This window comes from Zingiber officinale, chromosome 1A, assembly GCF_018446385.1.
Source record: "Zingiber officinale cultivar Zhangliang chromosome 1A, Zo_v1.1, whole genome shotgun sequence".
Classification (NCBI taxonomy): domain Eukaryota; kingdom Viridiplantae; phylum Streptophyta; class Magnoliopsida; order Zingiberales; family Zingiberaceae; genus Zingiber; species Zingiber officinale.
In genome coordinates, this window is record NC_055987.1 from 171,798,693 (window position 1) to 171,816,816 (window position 18,124).

The 18,124-nt window shown below is 36.5% G+C and overlaps 2 long non-coding RNA genes and 1 pseudogene across 2 annotated transcripts; 2 read left to right on the plus strand and 1 right to left on the minus strand.

Moving 5' to 3' along the window:
* Positions 1-3,963: 3,963 nt before the first annotated feature.
* On the minus strand, positions 3,964-8,628 carry LOC122006789 (annotated as a pseudogene).
* Positions 8,629-16,114: 7,486 nt separating this feature from the next.
* Positions 16,115-16,830, plus strand: LOC122012444. The gene is made up of 3 exons (XR_006120221.1): positions 16,115-16,260; positions 16,348-16,559; positions 16,755-16,830. It is a non-coding gene; the product is annotated as an uncharacterized LOC122012444 (long non-coding RNA).
* A 176-nt stretch (positions 16,831-17,006) lies between these two features.
* On the plus strand, positions 17,007-17,862 carry LOC122012451. Its single transcript, XR_006120222.1, has 3 exons — positions 17,007-17,116; positions 17,344-17,389; positions 17,482-17,862. It is a non-coding gene; the product is annotated as an uncharacterized LOC122012451 (long non-coding RNA).
* Positions 17,863-18,124: the final 262 nt, after the last annotated feature.

Consider the following 18,124-nt stretch of genomic DNA (forward strand, 5'->3'; position numbering starts at 1 on the left):
AATTGATTATAATAAAAAATAATTAAGTTCACAAAGATATCTCTTACAATCCGTCTTGTGAAGGGAGTTCATTTTTTAATTGATGAAACAATGGAGGATTGCATATTCTTGGCCTAATGCTTGAAAATGACTAATGCTCTTGATATGGACTTCGTTATCTAATAAGAGCTTAGACCCTTGTAGTATTTAATGGCCACATTAAAGTCATTTATTGCCCATTAGCCCATTTAGTTCAAACGTTCGGATGTTACATATTCGGGCAAATTTTGCTCTGACTAATTTGACATTCGACGAATGCAAGTTGTGCTCGTACATGAGTCGACTTGGTTCAGTGAACATTTGAACCCTAGATTTGTATCTCCTGTGCACCCATGCGTGAGAGAGAACCTCTCCCCATACATTTATTCACAACTACAATGCTTGTAAATTAATATAAACCAGTCAATATACCTTACTCTCAATATGGGAAAGTCTCATTTACAATTGAGTCTCTTTCCTCTGCACCTGTTTTCCATTTACATATATCCAATACCTTAGCTCTAAATGACTTTGTCAGCTTTCTTTACTCTAAAGAAGGAAATGACAAAGACAAAGATGGATAAAATTTTTATAAAAAATAATGATATTTTTTGGATTCACTATTATGTTTAGGTTACCGTTAGACCAATTGAATGTCCATTGCATTCTCACCGATTTGATTTAGCATGATGACACTTGGTGAGTTAGCACACTCGTAATCATGGTTGAGGACGACCACGAAAGTGACAAGTTGACACTTCGTGACTTGAACCTGACACAAAGAATATAGATTCATTTGTAGCACCAACTGATACTAAGTTGGAAAGTAGGTGTCCGACCTGTCAATAACCTAATGAAGATCAAGGAGTACAGACTCAGGAAGTACCAACAACCATACCATTCTTGCCACTACTATTTGGGTAATTGACAAGGAGCTTATACTCATACTATCATAGTCAATTAAGGATTGATGTATCCTTTACAATGGGAATTTTGAATATGGATCACTCGTACTCGGTTAGATAACCGAGAAGGTACATTTAGATATATGACCCACAGTGATATGGAAAATTTAGAGTTAGCTGCTTATCACTTGTGAGATCATGATATTACTTAGTGAAAATTACAGAAGATAACTTTCGAGAGGCAGAGATAATATTTCTCTATCCTTTTGTGTATTTCATCTTCAGGAGTTCCTAAACCCTAGGTGAGGTGGCTAACACCTTAGCATGAACTCTCTGCACTCTTGAACATAATTTTTACTGAAATTTGAGTAGAAATGTAGGAATACATAGTGAAATAATTGAGACTTATGGTGTTTGTTGGTAAGATATATAAATGTGAAATTCTTAATATTGCTTGCATATAGTACTTCTTTGAATTCTCCACTTTTATAACAATCGACAAAGGAAATATCTGGCCTAATTACTATAGGATGGATGAATTTTCAAGAACTTGTTTGATAGTAATACAGTTTGCAAGGTCATCACCAATTTATGATTACATTGATTTGCAACCAAGTAGACTGGTTTTTTGTAAAGACCATTAAGGCAATAATATACTTGTTAGACAATCAGAACTATAAATAACTTGCAAGTTTCAAAAAAAAAAAAAAAATCTTTGCAAACCATTGGCAACAAAGTTTGTCTTTTTGTAATACTCTCATGATTTCAAGTGTCGACTGGTATCAACAATGTTGAATGCATCATTTTTGTTACTGATCTATACTGATACTATGTTGTGTCTATGACACCCCTATCAACATAATTTCAATCGTATTGTTCCAATACCTGTTTTAGCTAGTATCGCTTGAATTTGACTGAGATAGGAAGATTTTCTTCCCATGTCGCATCTTCTATTTTGTCAGTGGATTTAGGAAGGAAATGAAATGAAAAAGAGAGCAAAGGTGAAAAGAAGCGCCAACAGATGACACCACCTAAAATACCTGTTATAACCTTGCGTTGAAATTGATGGAGTGACAATATTCTGATGTTGATTCACAATAATTGAAAAAAGCATAATCTAATGATGACAAAATATTTGTCACTTATGCATTATTTATCCTCTGGGACATTACCATTAAAAACTTCTTCCTAGATCCATTCTACATTTCTCTTGAATACATCACCACCAAAAGGCTATAAATGTTAAGGTATCATGTTTCATTGCTTGTATGCAACTAATTATCTGGACAAGCTCATGAGCTTCGATTTGGTCATACATGGATAGGACCAATACCTATACCAAGGCATTCTGTTACTTTCTTTATGACATGAAATTAAAGGATAAAGGTGTGCAAGATTATATTTAGGTTACAAGAGAAGAATAAACAGAGGAGGCTGTGGCTTGACACTACTCTGAACATGGAGGGAGGAGAATAATAATGGAGATGGACCAAAATGAGTAATTCGACAAGCAACTTATGACAATTTACTACAATGGAATTTCTTTTCTTTCAAGTGATCTTTGATGAGGTAATGCCATTAATGAGGAAGTGGCTTTTTCTTAAATATCTTTTCTGAGCAATTTTAAGGAAATGATAGCAGGTTTAAAAGGAGGCATTTCATTAAAAAAAAGAGAGAGGCAGCTAGTTGTTGTTTCTTTCTCCAAGCTCAAGTTCTGGGTATTTATCACTCAAGTAGTCATGGAAAGTAATTGCACACTAGCCACCATTAGTGTCAAGTGGGAGAAGCTAACATCATGCTTTTGAAGTTTATCTCCAAATAATCTCTCAACTGCTCTACTAGATTAAATACTCCATTGTTGAAATAAATTCTTTGGCTTTACATAAACGTCTTAAGATTGATTTTATTTTAATTGCTATCCATTCCTTGCATCTAAACCCCAGAGACAGTGAAAGAGAAACTTCTTTAGGGGCACGATATCCTGTTGCTGGAATTAATAATAGTCATGTTTGTTTCTTTGTCTTAAATTGCATGGCCTTAATAACCTCTCTTTTGTTAAAATTTGTAGGAAGTAGAGAGTTCTCTTATGAATATGATGACTTTAAGTGATTGGTAAGGATGTTGGATATATATATATATCTGCTGCTAGTAAATTATATCAGTTTATTTAGATCAGAGATCATCTTTTATCTTCTTAATTTCATTAGGACATTTCCAAGACCATCTCCAAACTGACTTTAATGCAACATCATTATATATGTGCATTATATGGAAACATAAGAACTTGTTATTTCTAAACTTTAAACAAAGTCAAACATTGGCTCTAAACGAAATACTTGAATAGTCAAAATAATTCAACTATTTGGACCTTGTGATTAGCTTCTATTGTGGGGCATGGCTTAGCCCATTTGCATTCTAACCAAATTGTTTATAGATGTTGCATCTATTGTTAGTTAAGGGTAGCAAAAACATTATTTGCGGACTTTTAACAATAGTATTTTTAACAATACTTTTTAGGTCACATAGACAACACGTAAAAAATATTATCTTTCAACTTTTTTTCTTATAGTGCGAGTGCTTTTCTATTGATAGCATTCGAATACGATTCAGTTCACCACAAGTAGCTCATGCTTAATTAATTGCTAACATGATCAGCAATGCTCAGCACATCTCCCTATTCGGCAGCCTTCCCCCAACCTACTAGCTCTGCTTTTTAACTAGCAGCGCCCAGCTTGCTCGATGGACTTGCCTTCAAGTTTAGCACCTCCCTATCCGGCCTCGCGGCTTAGTAGTTTGGGAGCTCTTTGTCCGGCCTCCCGCTCGACCCACTACTACGCTCAATATTATATTACACTTGCCGATTAGGTGAATTGTGAATTAAATGCATCATAAATACTTTACTTACGACGAGTATTATATAGAAGTTTGGAGATTGTTATTCAATCATGTGATGAATTAAGTAGAATGGTAATATAATATTTTCTTATGTACATTGACAAAATATAATTGTAACATAATACATATTTTTCACATTGATAAATCAAGATGAGAAATCGGTGTAGACAACCATCACACTCCTCACCAGATGCTTCCCGTCCGACCAAATGACCGTCGCCGGCGCCGTCGAGTTCCCTGTCAATGGCCCGCCAGAAACCGACACAGTGAACTGTCTCTTCTCATTCAACTCCGAAAACCTCAACTTACTAGGATTCACCACCACATTAAGTCTGCGATCAGCCCGGACCTCGGCCTTGTACTTGCCGCGTCGGGCGCTGCCGACGTTGGTCACTGTTCTCAAGAACTTGGCAGCGAAGGCTTTGCCGGACTGAACATGTAAGGCCATGGATGGGTAATTGAGATCCCTCGCCGTTCCAGTACTGGTACTGGAAGAGCAGGAACTGGAGTCGCCGGTGACGATCCTGATCATGGTTTCGTTGTAGCCCGAGTCGCAGAGCATTTGCACGTAGTCACTGGCACCGGCGTCGTAGACAAGACCTGGGTCGACGGCCTTCGCCGGGTTCAGTTGGCCGGCTCCATACGATAATTGGTCTTGGCCGGCGGAAGGATACATCGGTTTGGCTGTACATATAAATTAAATTAAACATGGACAAAATGAAAAAATTTAGCTGAAAAGAAAACAGAAGAAATTAAGGTATATATATATATATATATATATATATATATATATATATATATATATATATATATATATATATATATATATATATGACAATTAGAGAGACCTGTCGTCATGAGCGCAGACATGATGGCTGCCGGCGACCAGTTTTGGTGGAAAGACTTGACGTAGGCGGCGACACCGGTTACATGCGGGCAAGCCATGGAAGTGCCCGAGATTATGTTGTAGTTGACGACCCTTGTGTCGTTGGGGAGGTTTGACACCGATGCAACCTGTGACCAGGCGGCCAAAATGTCAATTCCTGGAGCACTTATATCAGGCTGCATGCATGCAAACACAAATTAGTAGTACATTGCCAATTAAGTTGCGATTAATCCATTAAAAATGTGAAGGTAATATAACTTACTGTGATTAATGATGAATCATTAATTAATTAATTAATTAATTACTGACCTTCAAGATGTCAGGGGTGATTAAATTGGGGCCTCTCGATGAGAAGGAAGCAATCAAGGGAGCCTCGGAGTCGAAAACTGCTTCACTTTTTTGGATGTTAGCCACAGGATTTCTGGCCAAGATCATATATATACATGGATTATTATATAGTACAACAATAGTATATATACACGTACCTCGATATTGAACTATGGAAATACAAGCAAAGAAGTTAAGTGCATGCAATACTTCTCAACAAATTAGCTAGCTAGCTAGATGATATTAAAATAATACTAGCTAATAATTATATATTTCCTCAATTATATATAAACAGTACTCACTTTGTGTTGTTTATGTAGTTCAAAAGGTTGAGGCCATCCAATGAGCTGATTACAATGAATGGAATTGGGAATAAGAAGGAAATATTAAGTGAAGAGTCATCTATAGATATCAGTCCTTGAATGCCCTTAGTAAAAGTTTCGTAAGAGAGTAATTTGCAGAGAAGAATCTTTCCTTTCACCACGTTTTTATCTGGCATACTGCAATCCCTGAAACACAGAAATTAAGCAGTAGATAAGTTAATTTGGCAATTGATATATCCTCAGATCAAAATGGTCGCAACGTAACTATATACAAGAAGATAGAGAATATATATAGCATTGTATCTTCGTACCCTGGAGAAGTAGTTGCATTTCCCGGTAAGTAGATCAACGGGTGAAACCTATTTGTTGTCGCAAACGTATTGACAGAAACTCCCTGCATTTTTTTTCCCTTTCAAAAATTACTTAAAAATATATAATAATTCCTTATTTTCATTCTTTTTAGAAAAACAAAGAGAGAAAGAGAGCATATAGTATAAATATAAAAGGAATTAATGGAGTGCAACATTATCTAAAGTAATAAGTATAATACATAAATTATAAGACTAGCAAGTTTAATTTTTGCATATTGTCAAAATTAAATCACATTAATATTATCTCTAAATTGAAATGGACTAATTACTCACTCACCAAAGTGGAAATGTGATCACCGGTGACCACCTTGTCAATGATGTGCCTATCGATGCTGCTTGCCGCCGTCGACACCATCCACGGTGCCACGTTACAGACCGTGCCATGTTTCGGCCCGTTGTTCCCAGCGGCGGCCGATGTCAAAATTCCATTCGCCATAGCATGGAAGGAGCCGATAGCTATCGAGTCCTGGAAATAATCCAGAGAATTAGAGCCGCCGATTGACAGAGAGATGATGTCGACACCGTCGGAGATTGCATCGTCAAACGCTGCCATGATGTCTTGATCGGTGCACCCGAACGCCCAGCACACCTTGTACACCGCTAGCCTCGCTGAAGGCACGGCCCCTCGGGCAGTGCCCTTAGCGAGGCCGTAGAGGCTGGCGTGGGAGACGCTCCGGCCGACGGCGGTGGAAGCTGTGTGCGTCCCGTGACCTTTGAAGTCGCGCGGCGATGGTTCGTTCGACGTGTAATCGCCGAAGCTATTGTAGTAGCGTGCCCCGATGATTTTACTTAAGAATTCAATCGATCATATTTAATTAATTAATTAATTTATATTAGTCACAACTTTAAATCGAATCGATGAAACATATAACTGCAAATTTTATATACATACTTGTTGCATGTCATGTTTACGCAAGCACCCTTCCATTTCTTTCCAGTGGAGGATTTCTGTTAACACTCTGTGGGAAGTTGAGGAAATCCCATGATCTCGTTGTGCGAAGCTTCAGGGTTTTACTACGAAACACCGAAACTATTCCATCCCTTTCTGTAATTAATTAATTAATTAATTAATTAATTAATTCGTATGTGTTCAATTGTTGGTATATATTAATTTATAACATATGATCTAAAATTAATTAAAACTATTCCCTCCTACATTCGATATATAAATATAAATTAATATACCGTTCAACTTGTCGGCCTCATCAATCGAAAGTTTGGCAGCAAATCCGCTGAAACTCTGTTGGTAGCTATACACCAAAGACTCACTAGGTGAACTGCATTTTCATAATTTGTTTTAGTCTCAAAATTTGACAAAATATAATAAACAACATATCAATTTATTAATTACCAGTTCACGAGAATTTCTTTGAGCAAATTAAGATGGAGTTCGTAAGTTGGGTACTGGGATGCGTGTTGAGCTCCCATATACACAATATAAATCTGCTGCATCCATGACATTTATATATGGTGGTGGTACCATTGATCATTCAGTACAGATTAAAACAATACGTGTTTACAAAGGAAATCTACAAACTATATATATATATATATATATTCTTTTCTTTTGAATTACGTACCCTTCTTTCTTCATTTGAATACGCAGCTGATGCAATGAGAAGCACAAAAGATGTGAAAAATGCAAGAGAACTTAGATGCGAATATGGTAGCTGAGGAGTCATTACTCTTCCTTTGAATTTCTATGAAATTCGACGTATGATGCATGGAATTTTATAGTGGATGCCAACTAATGGAAAGTTTAAGATCAATGGACAACATGTATTACACCGTGAGTTGTAGCGATATCACGGCTATAATAGAAATAATTAGTGGTAAAATTGTAATGCCAAAAATAAATTTACAGGTAATTTTCTAGACAAATTTAATTTTAAATAATAAAATATTTTAAAATATAAATAAAATAAATAATTTTAATTGATAATTAAATTATTTACTTTATAGGTGAAATAAATTTTAGTTAATATTTTTAATTTTTTATTGATCAAAATAAAGTTTACCGATTGAATTTTGTTAGTAGTTTTAATAGTTATAGATGAATTTATAGACCCAAATTTAAATGGTAATATATTCAATTTAATTTATAATTTTATTAAAGTTTAATTAACAATTTTTTAAAATATTAGTAAAAAAATTTGATCAATAATTATAATTATTTATTATTGTAATTATATTAAGATAATTTTTAAAGAATTTTTTTATAGGTAAATGTGTTTATACCAATAAAAAGAGATGTACAATGTTCACTTTGAAATATCCAATCATGCTTGTATCATATCTTATAGAGTGTTAGGTCAGAATAGATATTAAGATTCTATACACATATCTAGATTTTCTACTCTACATTCATTATTTCCCTCTTAGCAATAGGTTGTTTTCTTAATTATTCATATAAGATGAATTGTCAGATGTCTTGCCCTCATCAAAATTTGGGTGTCTCGTTATAGACTCTAAATATTCTCTCATAGATAGTCATTTCTATTTGTAATTTGAGAGCATGAAAACTAAAGCGAAGTAAAGCGGTAACCCCTCACAGTCTTTCCCGAAGAAATCACCGAAGAACCGTTAGAGACGGCGCTGCTGCTGTTGCCGAGAAGATCGCCTCACGGAACCTCCTCGAACTCTTTCACGAACCAATTCCCGGCCTCTGGGCGTTCTCCTCTGCTCGCTGATCACCTCCGCTTCACTCGCACACCTCTGATCTCTGTGGATATGTGCTTAGACGTTGCTTTTATAGGAAGCCTGAGGAAGACGAAGGGGAAAGGACGCCCCTTCGTCTCCTTGCCGTTTGCAGTAAAGGGAGTAACGAAGGGGAACCCTTCGTCTCCAGTAACACCTAACATCTTCCACTCGTCCAAGTCTATCCATATGGTCACATAGACCATGTCAGTCATATAGACTACAAGGTGATCATGTCACAAAGACCAGAGCGAAATTAGTCACAAAGACTAAATAAGTCACGTAGACTTTATGAGGATCAAGTCACGAAGACCAGAGCAAAATTTATTCACAAAGACCAAATAAGTCACAAGACTTTATGAGGATCAAGTTACGAAGACCAGAGCAAAATAGTCACAAAGACCAAATAAGAACATTCATTTCATACATTAGAGAAAATGGTTCGTGCGACAGCAAGCACAGTGAGCATTCAATTGCTAAGAAGATTGTCACACCTTACTTAGCTACTCCACAGAACAAATCAGAGATATAAATGTCCATAGAACGAATCATAGACATAAATGACTTGCCTTTACCCCAGATTAAATTATTTACATCATTATGAACATTTCTAATCCCTCATATTGACCATATGTCAAGAGCATGTTCAACACTTCCAATCAAACAAATTATTCACAATTACATTTTATGTACTGAACTAAAAATGTAACAGGTACGAGTGAATAAATGTCACAGGTGTAAATCAATCTTAATATTCCTTTTTAGCTAGAATCTATTCATTCTAATCAGTTGCTTTCCTAGTTAAGCTCCATAGACCGAATCATCCATAGCCAATAGGAAACATGCTAAAGTAGTAGACACTGATCAGAATTTCACGTAGACAGCTAAATAGTCACTTAGGGAAAAATCGAGATTAACTTATAATCTCAAGGGTCTCACATAGTAGAGAAGCAGAGATCCATTCTCCTACTACCCTTCTTGTCGCCATAGCACATGTGGTATGAATCATATGCTACGATGTTATTCTCTTTACCAAAAAGAGCGCATGTTTTTTTTTCAAAAATTTAACATCGTACAAATTTCGATCTAGACATTACCAATGTCTAATCCTGAATTCAACATATGAATTCTAATCTGGCCTAAAGCAGATTCAGTAAATGGTAGGTGCATTTACTCCAATCATTACACAAATGATCTCATCTTGACACAAATATCAAGGCGACCTTAACTTATGGGTATGTCTCTATTCACAGCTACATAAGCTGTCTCATAAGCAACGGTCTTACCTCTATTTGTACTTAACAAATAGAGATGATTGTCCATATGAGAGGACCAATCTCAATCTGCCAACATGCTTATCGAGACTTTTATTTGAAAATAACCAAGACATATACACTGAATAGATCATGACATTTTTCATTTATCAAAATGTCTTTACAATTAGTTACATTCTTCGAAGTTCCAAAGACTTCACATGCCGATGAAATGACTTTTTAGTCAATGGCTTAGTAAAAGGATCAGCAAGCATATTCCTTGTAGGGATGTACTCAAGAATAACCTTTTTCTTGTCAACAATATCCCTTACAAAATTATACTGAATTTTTATATGCTTATCTTTGCTGTAATATTTGGGATCCTTGAAAAAAGCTATTGCAGCTTGACTGTCACAGTACACTGTAACAGGACTCCCACTATCCTCAGCAATCTTCAGATGCTTCAGGAACCTTCTTAGTCAGACAGCCTCTTGTACAGCCGCTGCACAAGCCACATACTCAGCTTCCATTGTCGACAAGGCTACACAAGCCTGTTTCTTGCTGTTCCATGAGATGACGCCATCATTCAGCAAGAAGACATAGACATATGTGGATTTTCTGTTATCAAGGTCCCTTGCCCAATCTGCATCTGAGTAGCCACTTAGGCTCATATTTGATCCTTGGAAACAGAGGCAATAATCAGTTGTTCCTTTGAGATATCTAAATATCCTCTTCACGGCTTTCTAGTGTTTTGATCCTGGGTTTGACTAGAAACGACTAACTAAGCTAACAACATAGCTTATATCGGGACGAGTACACAACATAGTGTACATCAAACTACCAATAGCACTGGCATATGGTTTCTTCTTCATTTCGACTATTTCCTTAGGAGTCTTGGAATACATACTTTTGCTCAAGAGAGTACCTTTCGCTATAGGCGTCTGTTCAACGTTGCAATTTGACATATTGAAGTGTTGCAGCATCTTAGTGATATAAGCTTCTTGAGACAAACCCAAAAGTCTCTTTGATCGGTCTCTAATGATCTTCACTACTAAGATGTACTCTGCTTCTCCCATATCTATTATGTCAAATTATGATGAAAGCCAGGATTTGACTTCTATCACACACTTTATGTCACTTCCAACTATTAGCATATCATCAACATATAATGACAAAATGACAAACTTTCCTTTTTCCTTTTTTAGGTAAACACAATGATCCTCATTGACCATTTCGAAACCATAAGACAATATTACTTCATTAAATCTTATGTTCCATTGTCTTGACGCTTGCTTTAGCCCATATATAGACGTCCGAAGTATAGATACTCTTTTCTCTTGGCCTTCAGTAACATAACCTTCTGGTTGTACCATATAGATTTCTTCGTCAAGATTACCATTAAGAAAAGCCATTTTTACATCCATCTGATGTAATTCCATGTCATATTGTGCAACTATAGCTAGGATGACATGTATTGACACAAACTTCACAACTGGGGAGAATGTCTTTTCAAAGTCAATACCCTCTATTTGGGTATATTCTTTTACAACCAATCGAGCTTTGTATCGATTAATCGATCCATCTGCTTTCCTCTTTATTTTGAGAATCCACTTATTTCCAATAGCCCTTCGGCCTGGAGGAAGATCGACAAAATCTCAAACTTGATTCTTTCTCATTGACTCCATTGTAGGTGCAGCGGAGGCCGGCAAGAGGGGCTGAATTGCTTCTGAAAAATTAAAATTATACCCTCCTCGTACTTTCAACTCAAGTAGTGCAATAGTAAATAAAATAATAAAGCAATAAAGAAACAAGAAGACAGAAATTTAACTTGGTTAGAACCAAGAGGGTTGTTAATCCAGGGCAATAAGAAAAGCGCAGTAGAAGATCTCCTTTGCTGAAGGCGGAGAAGCCTTTTACACACTAACGACTCAGAACTATTGCTAGGAAGTTGTTACAGAGTTGAATACTCAATTGCTATTGAATTCCTAGTTCCAGGGACCTTTAAATAGCCTCTGGAAATCTGATCTCGAGGGTCCAGGGCGCCTCCAACAGGGGTCCAAGGCGCCTCCATCGAGTGGGTGGATAAAACTTTATCAAAAAGCTCAACGTTCAATTATGCCGGGTCTGAGGCGCCTTCAACAGGGGTTGAAGGCACCCTCAAGCTGGAGGCGCCTCTAAGCCTGATGAAGGCGCCTCCAAGCTGGCTGGCAGATTTTCCAACTTACTTCTTTGCTTCGTCTTTCGAAGTCTCGCTCTTTTGGGTGTTTCCGGTCAACTGAAATAGGGCTCACCCGAACCCAATTTCCGGCCTTCTCCTCGAGCAAGCTTCCTTCCGGCTTCTTGTCCCTCGAACGCCACGCACGTTCTTCTCGTCCACCGGAGTACTCTTCCGCAGCTCTCTCGTCCTTCGGACGCACCGAGCCCGTAGGCTCCCTTCCCGTGTCATCCTTCTCACTAGCTGCGTTTTTCGCTCGACTTCCTGAGCTCCTAAGCTCCTGCACACTCAGACACAGGGATCAAACACAAAGCAGGACCTAACCAACTTGGTTGATCACATCGAAACACCCACGGAGACCAACATCCATTTCTTCATTTATTGTAACTTTCCATTCTTTTCTAACTGAGCTTCTCAAAGCTTCCTCAAGTGTTCGAGGTTCCTCATCATCAACTGGGAGAACCATCAATGCCTCATTCTTAATATCAAACCTTCTCCGAGGAATAATCTGACGACTACTTCTTTGAAGGTTAGACTGTTGAGAAACTGACTCATTCAGTGACAAATTACTCCCACTCGGTTGACTAGATTCAGGCATCTCCTGATCTATTGATAAAGGAACATTATCCTCCTCCTCTATCTCATATAGAGGAATTGTCTTATCAACTTCACCTCGTGTTGCGAACTCAATTTCTAGAAAGTAGCATCTTTTGACTCTATCTCATAGATGGTTCCATCTTGTTGCTCACCAATAAATCCATAACCCTTAGAAGTTTCAGAATACCTTATTAAGATATATTTCTTACCTCTGGGTCCTAATTTTCCATGTTCGTGAGTCTTATTATGAACATAGGCAGCTGACCCTCAAACTCTCAGATTACTCAAATCCGACTTTCTATCTATCCAACGTTCATGTGGGATAGATGGAACTGACTTTGAATGCACTTTATCAAGTATATAGGCCATAACTAATAATGCATCTCCCCAATAGGAGATTGACAAATTAGCCTGCGCCATCATAGACCTAACGATTTCAAGAAGAGTCCTATTTCTTCTTTCAGCAACCCCATTTTGCTGTGGAGTTCCAGGGATAGTCAGCTGTCTAATGATCCCTTTCTCATTACACATTGTCTTGAACTGATCAGACAAATATTCTCCTCCATGGTCAGTGCACAAAGTTTTAACCTTACATTCCAATTGATTCTCAACTTCGTTCAAGTAACGAATAAAGCAATCCAATGCTTCAGATTTGTGAGAAATCAAATACACATGACCAAAACGTGTAAAGTCATCAATAAATGTAATGAAATAAGAACTCCCATTTCTAGCATTCATATTCATTGGACCACAAATATCCGAATGAATTAATTGCAATGGTGATTCAACCCTAATAGCCTTACCAAATGGTTTCCTAGTCGTCTTTCCCGCAAGACAATGCTCACATATAGACAAGTTAATCTTAGCATGAGTGCCTAATAGACCCTCCTTAGCTAATATATTCATTCGTTCTTGTCCTATATGTCCCAATATAACATGCCAAATTTCATCATTTATATCAGCATTACTAGTAAGAGCAATGTTTGAAAAACAACCATCATTATTATTTGGTTCTATATCAAGAACCATAAAACCATTTATTACAAAACCATGCCCAATTAACACAGAGTGAATTCGAAGTTCCACACAACGACTATAAAAATTTACATTGTAACCTAAATCAAGAAGACAAATAACGGAAACTAGATTTCGTTGAATCTCAAGAGCGTACATGACATCATGTAGAAACAAGGTGCCTCCACCACGTAGGTTGAGCTTGCAAGTGTCAATTACTTTGACTTCAATTCTTGCATTGTTTCCTACATATATCCATTTGTTGCCAGCTGATACCCGACGATACTTCACATATGTAGCTCGATCACGAGCTGCGTGGTTCGTTGCTCCTGAATCTACAATCCACAAAGGATACGAATCAGCTAATAACACTGTACTTGCAACATATTGCTCATGGAAAGAAGACAAAAATGGATATACCATTTTAGGCTCAGCACACTCCTGAGCAAAATGACCCTTCTTGCCACAGTTGAAGCAGGTCAACTTGCTCCTAGGTTTTTGTCCATTTTTCTTTCCTTTCTTCTTGATTTGGTTTTTTTGCACAACAGCATTAACCTCCTTTCCTTTTCCCTTTCCTTTCTTAAACCATTTGTTCTTATTCTTGGAACCAGAACCTTCAGCTACAAAAGTTTGACCAGAAATCCTTGCGGATTCAATCCTCTCCGCCTCAAGTTCCACATGGTGTGAGACATCAGTGAAAGTTTTGATACTCTCACTACGGGTCAGATTCTGTTTCATCGTTTCCAAGAATCAGGAAGGGAATGGATAACTGCCTGAACCTGTTGTTCATCGGTTAACACATAACTAGCAGTCTTAAGCTCTTCAATCATGTTACCCATCTCCTTGAGATGTTGGGTCATGGTAACATTCGAGCGCTTTTTACAGCTATCAAATTTGATAGTTAACTGACGGAGCTTACTCATACTGACTCCACTGTACTTCTCTCTAAGGGCTACCCAGACAACATGAGCCGATGGTAATGGCTCATATTCAAATACCAGGTCATCCACCTTTGAACTAATCAATATACCCTTAGCAATGGAGTCCTTCCTTTTCCATGTCTTATAGGCATCAAGGTCACGTCTATGCTGTGCTGTAGAACCATCAACCGGTTCCTCAAAAAATTGATTTACAGCCTCTAGAACTTCTTATTCCTCAAGAACGTATTGTATCTTGAGGTGTCAGATTTTGTAGTTATTCTCATACAATTTCTCACCCTTATTGAGTTCAGTTATAATGTTTTTAGTTACCATGATCTACATAAATAAACACATTATTTATTATTTCAGTGTAATTCATATATATGTAATTAACTATTGACTCAGTGTAAATTAGAGTTAGTTTACAAAATCAAGTGATAACATTGTTTCCACTCATCATTTGTATGTTCTAATCTAATCAACATTGATCAATCAGATTACATATATCCCATCTAATGAATGAATCATTATTAAAATGAACTAATCATTTTTCATATGAACTAATCATATGGATTTATGAACGAATTATTTTCACATGAACTAATCATGTCATGAAATGAACTAATCATTTCCAAGTTTATTAACATATAACATAACTTTTTATTTATCATAACTCTGTTCATATATAACGACAGAAATTATTACATGACTCAAAAACTAGATAAGCTAACACTATTCGTACATAACGATAGTAAACAGAACACTAACAAACTAGATAAGCTAGCACTACTCCCACTAGGACAAATACTAGTGTAGCAGCCGACACTACAAGAAAATAGGGTTTCAGAAACAGATTTTTAAAACGGAAATAAGATCCATTTTAAATTTTAGTAAATTATAAACGGATTTGCTACGAAATTATTATCTGTTTCATTTTTTTAATAAAAATAATATACAAAAAAAATTTAAAACAAAATTTAAAATAAATTAGAAACAGAATTTATAAATAAATTTTTATAAACCAAAATAAATACGGAATAACAACGAAATTTGATACAAAATTTTATTCGTTTATAAATCTGTTTAAAAATATTTTTAACAGAAAAACAATCTGTTTATTATTTATATAATTTGAAAAAAAATATATTAAGTAATCAGAAAAATACTTTATTTTAATTCATTAAAAACCCTTACCCTTTGCAATTTCTCCCAAATTCCACCCGACGCATCTCCACGCGATGCGATCTTCTTCTCCAGTCCCAAATCGCACACGCGATCTTCTTCTCCAGTCCCAAATCGCACACGCGATCTTCTTCTCCAATCCCAAATCGCGCAGGACTCCAAGGTAGGCACGACTCCAAGTTAAGGCGCACGCGATCTTCTTCTCCTGTCCCAAATCGCCATGGCTCGAAGGTAGGCGCGACTCCAACTTAAGGCTCACACGATCTTCTTCCCCGATCCCAAATCACGCACAACTCCAAGGTACGCAAGGCTCCACCGAACGCGATCTATTTTTAGTTGTAGGTAGATATGAGATTGATCGCATGGAGGTGAACCTAAGAAGGAAAGGGTCCTTCACGTCTTTGAGAGAGGATCTAAGGGAGACGTTCTTGCCAAAGGATCCATTTCGGTACCGTCTGGCTGAGGCAGAGTGTCACCAATCCTCGAGATCTACGCTAATGCTCACGTACTTGGTAACCATTCTGGAATGGGGCCAAAATATAACCTTGCTAAGTTCCAATGTGATCTCCTCGTCGGCTTCATCGTCGCCATCCTCGCTGTCCCACAAAGGCATTAGCTACGCTCGCCTCGCCTACCTTCACCCCTTCATCGGCCTCTGTACTATGATCTACTTAATTAATTCGGAATCCATTACATGCGTGATTAATTAATTAAGTAATTAATCACTATTTGTCCCTGTTTCAGATTCGAGTTTCATCCCACCGTTAATCTATGCGATATTTGGTAGCTCCACAAACGTGGCTATGGGGGGCACCGCCGCCGTCTAGCTGTTTCTTGCTTCGATCGGCTATCGGAGCAAAAGTATCGCCGGTTGACCACCCGGAGTTGGACACGCATTTGCTCTTCACCGCCGCCTTCTTCACTGGACTCTTTCAAGCGGCGCTCGACATCTTCAGGTTATAAATTATAATAGACCATGCAGAGTTTCTATTTATTAATAGTTTTTCCTCGCTTGATGAGAATTAAAGTGCGTTAATTTCTAGTGTACGTAAGCTGCAAAAAAAAGTCGATAATGGTTTCACTAATTATATATATATATATATATATATATATATATATATATCTCGATGGATGAATACGTGCATATGTAGGCTGAGTGGTGGAGTTCTTCTCACATTCGATGATCACTGGTTTCATGGGAGGTACAACGGTCATCTTCATCATGCAACAACTCAAAGGGATGCTAGGATTGAAACATTTCACCACAAACACTGATCTCATCTCTATCATTTGCTTTATCAACTCCCACAGAGATGAGTTTGATACTTAATTAATTACTTGAAAATTAATTATAAATCATCTGGAACTGCTAGCTATTGCTGATAGTTTAAAGTTTCAGTGAAGATAGGAAAGTGCTGCTCATGGGAGATACTTGATTACCATTTTGCTCCTCAATAGTCATGTGGTTATGATAACATATGCTTCATATTCTTCAGCCAACAGTCAACAAAAGGTCAACAAAAGGCACACTTTAAAGCGTGTTAAGCTAGTTTTATTATTATTATGTCTTCTATTTAACTTGTTCATCTCCATTTACTGAACTTCATACTACAGTAATAAAAAATAAATATCACACATCATATACCAACATTGCTTCTTATAACATTCTATATCCAGACTGCCATTAACATTCTTAATATGTTAATTGTCCTAAGTTTGATTATCTCATTTCTCCCCTAGGTTGTGGTCCAAATCTCAATGGAGATAATATAAATTTGTACTGTTGGTAAGTAGTCATTTTTTTATATAGGTTATTTCATTGCATGTTTGTTTTTTATATTTATTAAACTTACTCATTTCATGTTTTGATTTTGCTAGATTGTCTCAACAAACTTGGTTGGTTCATTAATCCGTATGAAGTAATTCATCTCATGGAGTTTGAGACAAGGGAGGGCAAAGGGAAAAAATCATAGACATGCATGCTACTAGCAAGAGGATAGATGAAGACATTATTGAAAGTAAAAAAGTGTTGAACTTCTTATCACAAAAAATAGAGAGAGGGAAGAAAAGTTTATCAACTAAGGTAGGCAAAGCAAAGAAAAGGAGAAGGTTTGTAAAATGATTTAAGAGGTGAAATATTCAAATCATTATATCTATGAGGATATGATCCTTGTGATCATGAGCATCGTGATAGAATGTAAAGATTAGATTACTTAAGGTGAGATTTAAAAATTTATACATTTGATTAGATGATGTAAATATTTACTTATCCCAATGTTAATTTTATGATACTTCTGGATTAAAAATTAGTTATTTTAAATATTTATTTGAAATGTGTGTGTGTTTCTTGTAGTAGATAAGAATATAGAAATATAATATAATAAAAAATAGAAATAAATTTATAAATAAAATTATATATAGATTTATAAATATAATTATAAATAGACTTATAAACAAATTAAAATTATTTTTATATGTTATTTAAAACAGATTAATGACGGATTTTAAACAAAATCTAGAG